Genomic DNA, 6,576 nt, shown 5'->3' on the forward strand with positions numbered 1-6,576 from the left:
CAGTGGTGTTACATGTGCCCTTCTAAGGGCACCAAAAACAGCCCACATGGCTGTATTCTGGACAAGCTGAAGCTTCCGGATACTTTTTAAGGGTAGCCCCATGTAGAGCACATTGCAATAGTCTATATGAGAGATAAGAGCATGAGTTATTGTTTGAAGGGCCTCCCAATCCAAGAAGGGGTGTAACTGGTACACAGCATGTAGCTGTGTAAAGGCTCTCTTGGACACAGCTGCCACCTGCTTTTTGACCAGGAGACACCAGATTACGCACTGGGCCTGTCTCGGCCAGTGCAACCCCATCCAGAACCAGAGATGATAATGTCCCAGATACAGAACAGCCATTAACCCACAGCATTAACCCATCTTACCAGGGTTCAGTTGAAGCCTGTTGTTCCCCATCCAGACCCCTACAGCCCCTAGAAACCATGAGAGGGCAGTCACAGCATCACTTGCCTCACCCGGGATGGAGATGTACAATTGAGTATCATCAGCGTATTGATGATACCTCATCCCATGGTGACGGATGATCTCACCCAGCGGTTTCATGTAGATGTTGAAAAGGAGCAGAGAGAGTACTGAACCCTGCAGCACCCCACAAAGGAGGGGCCGAGGGTCGGATCTCTCACTCCCTATCACCACCGACTGGGGCTGGCCCTAGAGGAAGGAAGTGAACCGGCGCAAACTACCCCACCCACCCTCAACTCCCTGAGCCGCCCCAAAAGAATACCATGGTCGATGGTATCAAAAGCCTCTGAGAGGTCAAGAAGAGTGAGGATGGATGCAATGCCACCATCCTGCTCCTGCCAGAGATCATCCATAAGTGTGACCAATGCTGTTTCCATCCCATAACCGAGCCTGAAACCTGACTATCTAGGGGTCTAGATAATCTGTTTCCTCCAGGACCCTCTGGAGCTATAAAGCCACCACCTTCTCAACCACTTTCCCCAAAAAGGGGAGGTGGGAGACTGGGCAAAAATTGTCCAGGACAGTAGGGTCCAGTGATGGCTTCTTGAGGGTGGGGTGCACCAATGCCTCTTTAAAGGCAGCTGGGAACTCTCCCTGTCCCAAAGATGTATTAACCATCACCTGGACCTAACCACATGTCACCTCCCGGGCTGTTTTTATCAGCCAGAAGGGGCATGGGTCTAGGTGACATGTGACATTTACTGTCTGTAGGATCCTGTTCACTTCCTCAGATCCAACAGGATCAAACTGCTCCCAGATAACTGGGTAAGCACATTCCTCTGGTATCTCTCCAGACCAAGCCTCACGCCTGGAGTCTAACTTGGAGCGGATCCGAGTGATTTTGTCCTGCAGATGCTCAGCAAATTCCTCTGCATGGCCCTGTAGGTGGGTCACTGAGCCCACCTTCCCCAGAAGGGATTGAGTGATCTTAAATAGGGCTGTCGGGCAACATTCTGTAGATGCAATAAGAGCAGAGAAGCATTGACGCTTCGCTGCTTTTATCAACACAAGGTAGGCCTTTATAGTGGCTCTAACCTGTGTTCGGTCGTATTTGGTCTTTGTCTTCTTCCAGCAGCACTCTAGGCATCTCTTATCCCTCTTCAGAACCCTGAGCTCCTCTGTAAACCATTGGGAGTGCTGGATTCTATGGGATGAAAGAAGCTGCACAGGTGTGATCCTGTCCAAGGCCCCAGCCACCTCCTTATTCCAGGACACAGCTAGGGCCTCCACTGGACCATGCAGCAGATCCCTGGGTATATATCTTTACTCTTATTTATATTATTTATTATTGTAATTTTATACTGTATATTTTATGGTTGTTGTTTTAATTGATTGTTGTAAACCACCCAGAGTCCCCCAATGGGAGGAGATGGGTGGGGACAAATTGGATGGATGGATGGATAGATAGATAAATATAACATAACATAACATAAAACATAACATAACATAACATAACCCCCAGTTCCCTCTGAAACCCTACCTGGTCCATCAGTCACTGGGGGTGGACCAATTGAATGGGTCCTGCCTCCCTGTGGAGGGGGGTGGCATAAGAGAATTTCAGGGCCACAAGGGTGTGATCTGACCATGACAATGGGGACAGCTGTAACTCTCCCCTCAGATCACATTGCCACTGCTCTGACAAGAAAACCAAGTCTGGAGTGAGGCCACTTTCTCGAGTTGGGTCACGAATAATCTGGGACAGGCCCGTGGCTGCCATGGTAGCCATGAACTCCTGAGCCACCTTGGGAGTTCATGGCTACCATGAATTATAGATGCAGGGAGGAGAAACATGGTAATAATGGAAGACTTCAACTCCCCAGACCAATTCAGCCAAGAGTGCAAACTCCCCTAAAATTCTGTAGTGATCTTACTGTTTCATTTTTCAGAAAGTTGAATGAGAAGAAGGGTTGGTTCCCTACATCTGATCCTAAACAATAGAGAAGAGCTGATTCAAGAGGAAAAAGTAGTGGAAACTTTGGAAGGAGTAACCATGTCATTTTGGAATTCAAAATATCACAGAAAGAGAAATTGGAGAATAGATGTACATGCATGCTAGATTTCAGGAGAGGCCATTCCAACAAGCATAAAGTAATACTAGGCAGAATCTCATGGAGAGAAATTCTCAGGAAAAAGGAAATGCAGGACAATTGGGCAGTTGCTTAAAATAGGATATTGGAAGTACAGTTGCATTACACATTAATGAGAAACAAAGAATGGGAGGGAGTTTGGGAAATGTTATTTATACGCTAAAACCTAAAAGGGATATGTATAGAAATAGAAAATGGATTTAATCAGTTAGAATGACTAAAGCTCAAAAGGAACTTGGGCTGTCAAGGGATGCTGAAAGCAACCAAAACAGAAAAAAAAATGGGGGTGTGTGTTAAATAGTATAAACAGAAGTGTTGTCTAACTGATTCAGTCTGGTTCATGAGAAATTGTTGTACATGTTACAGCTCAGCCAAAACCTCACATTTTTCCTGCTCTACCTGCCAGGGAAGGAAAGCCTGAACTGTGTCTAATAGGAATTGGACTTACATGCACAGATTTAGACACAGGCCTAACAGGAATATGCACTTGGCTTTCCAGATAGTTTGTTCAGCTCTGAAAATAAAGGGACTGAAGCATACAATGAATAATTTAACTTCTAATGATTTCTTCTTAATAAGACTTGATGTGCGTAATTGTAGTTTATGGTTGAATAAACCATAACTACATTGTATATGCAACTACTGTATGCCTATTAAATTCAGTGGGACTCTGGAGACTCTTAAGTAATAAAATCTTTAAAATTATTTTAATGATCTGTGTACCATATCATCAATATTAGAAACAGGGAGGAGAAGTAAATGAAGAAAAAATTATAAGCACTTATAATTTCACCATTCATACTCAAAAGAGATATCAAGCTATTTCTCTTTATGTCTTCATTTCTTGAGTAAAGCAAATTTTCTAGCCTTTTATTATTAAGAAATGTCATCTGGTTAAAAGGAAATCTTTATATGGAAGATTTTTTTTCTTTTAGTCTTACATTCTAAAACTACTGCATTTCTCAAGGGTTTTAACTTAATTTTAGTCAAACTGTGATATTCAGAGCCGATTGGTCAATTTGTGATAAAATGCAATTTATTTATTACAGGTAGTCCTTGCTTAGGTAAAGGTTAAGGTTTCCCTTGACATTAAGTCCAGTCGTGTCTGACTCTAGGGGGCGGTGCTCATCTCCGTTTCAAAGTCAAAGAGCCAGCGTTTGTCCATAGACACTTCCGTGGTCATGTGGCCAGCATGACTACACGGAACACTGTTACCTGCCTGCAGAAGCGGTACCTATTAATCTACTCACATTTTCATGTTTTCGAACTGCTAGGTTGGCAGGAGCTGGGACTAGCAACGGGAGCTCACCCCGTCATGTGGATTCGAACCACCGACCTTCCGATCGGCAAGCTCAGCAGCTCAGCGGTTTAACCTGCAGCGCCACCGCGTCCCTATAGTCCTTGCTTAATGGCCATTCATTATTCAGCGACTGTTCAAAATTACAACAGTGCTGAAAAATGAACTTGCGACCCGTGTCCAAAATTATGGCCATTGCAGTGCCCCCGCGGTCACGTGATCGCTATCTGAGCCTTTGGCAATTGATTCACACTTACAACTGGTTGACAGGTGCCCCGTGATCATGTGATCACCATTTGCAATCTTCTCTGCTAGCTTCCTCAGAAGGTCAATGGGGAAGCCGACGGCAATCGCAAGATCGTGAGCCACTGCCACATGCTGAGAGGATTCCCTCTCAACTCCTTCAGCTGGCTGAAAAAGTTATGTGATTTTGGGCTTGCTGAAAAGGCTCCTTATGACAATCAAATCAGTGGGGAAGCCAGAGCTTCTTTAGCCAACCTAAAATCACAGAGCTTTTTCAGCCAGCCAAAAGAATTAGAGAAGGCTGAAAAAGCTCCGCACCAGACCTTCTTCCCGAGGCGGTGCTGGGGAATGGCACACACAGCTTGGAGAATGGCATGAGGCAGCCTTGGGAAGAAGGCCTGGTGCAGCCAAGCAGCTGCCTCGCATATACCCAGGAGCACCTTATTAGCAGCAGGAGTAAAATGGCAAAGGTCAGCTGAGCGCGGCAGAGCTTGTGAAGCACAGGGCTGTGGGGATAATCAGGGCTTTGTGCTGCACTGCAACACCCCCCAACTCGTGCATGGCCTGCACTGGGCCTGCACCGGGCCTTCCCCACCCCCCTGAGGCAACCCCACACTCCTTACCTGGGACTCCGTCCAGTTAATGACCTGTGGTTCTCACTTAACAATGGCAAGAAGAATTGGTGGGATTGTGGTCACTAAGTGAAGCAGTCATGCGACATCTCACTTAATGACCGTATCGCTTAGCAACCTAAATTCTGCTCCCAATTGTGATTGTTAAGTGAGGACTACCTGTATGGTCTTTAACCAGCATTCAAACAAAGAAAAAGAAATGGCTACAGGAAGCCCATTACCAAAAAAATTATCATAAAACAGTGGAACAGCATATCTAAGCTGAAATCTTGTGCAGTTGTATGGCTCAACAAAGGTATTTGTCAACTAGTAATGTGAATGAAGATTTAACATCCATTAAAAAATAATGAGCATACCATTTAACCGTATGATTCTCAAATTTGGAAGTAATTGGACAGAGCAGAGTGGGCCTCAGGATATCAGCTAAGGGACATGGTAGGAAAGAGTTTCTACCTTGGAACCACAGAGAAAAAGTCTCTGAGGGTTAGAATCTGTACAGTAGAGGACTTATGGTGGTCTAACATTTGGAGATAAGATTCAGGAATGCTGGTGAGATAATTCTGATGATCAATGACATTAATTCATTCCTTTACCATTGATTTGACCACCACAAGGGTTAATTGTCCTATATGTTCAGGAGAAAGGATGAGACTATATAATTCCTCCATACAAGTTTGATACCAGCAACTGTCAGTAGCGGAGGTAACAGCTCTGTAGGATCAAACATGATTCTGAGCCATGAAGTTAACATCCTCATCCAAGCCTGGGCCTTAATGCTTGGAACACTACCTTCAAGCCTTAAAACTGCACTAGGGACACATTTTGGAGAATTGAACAGAACCCTAAGGAAGTTCTATTGAAGGGTTGTAAATTTACCATCAAGGTGGTGAGAATGATCATTCCTATTTGAAATGTTAGTGGTTCATGGCACTGCAAAGTTTGAGAACCTTTATATTGTTGGCATTTTTGTGACTATGTTTTTCATCTTTGATGAAATAATACATCTTTTATTGAAACACATTAGTACATCCTGATAATTTCCTACTTTGATATTTCTCATTTTAAAATGACAACAAAACAAATTATTATTAAAACAGATTGTTGCCTCATTTAGCTAACATCCCTGAGTAAATGAAAGAAAAAGGAAGTGGTGAGCCTACTGCTAGGACAGTATGGTAGGATGTTACCAGGTGACAGGGAGAAGGCAGAAGTCTTTAATTCCTATTTTGCTTCAGTCCTCCCTGGAAGGGAACTCTGTTCACAAGGAACAACTGACAAAAGCAGGAAGTGGCAACCCAAGGTAAGTTAACAGATGGTTAGGAAGCACCTAGCGACCATGAATGAGCTTAACTTCCCAAGACCAGACCAATTATATTTAAGATTCTTGAAGGAGCTTGTGAATGTCATCTCAGAGGATCTTTCTGTGATCTTTGAGAAATTAAGGATTTAATGCCAGAGGATTGGAGAAGAGCCAATATTTATATATTTAGGAAGACAAAACATGAAAGCCTGAGAAATTACAAACTAGCTCATTTAACATCAATATTGGGCAAAAATCTAGAACATATTAATTAAAGTAAAATGTGGGTTTGAATATGTTATCATTAGATGGCTACTAACTGGTCGAACAATTGTATCCACGAGGTATACACTAATGACTCAAGATGGAAAGAAGTGGGCAGCACACCTCAGAGCTCTCTTCTAGGCCCTGTGCAGTTCATTGTATTTATAAATAATCGGATGAGAAGTTAAAATATAAAAAGGTAGGGAAATATTAAACATTTTAGATGACAGTATCAAAATTCAGGAGGATCTGGACAAGTTGGAACAATGGGCAGAAATCAGCAAAATG

Source organism: Candoia aspera, chromosome 5 (genome assembly GCF_035149785.1).
Source record: "Candoia aspera isolate rCanAsp1 chromosome 5, rCanAsp1.hap2, whole genome shotgun sequence".
In the NCBI taxonomy this organism is placed as follows: Eukaryota; Metazoa; Chordata; class Lepidosauria; order Squamata; family Boidae; genus Candoia; species Candoia aspera.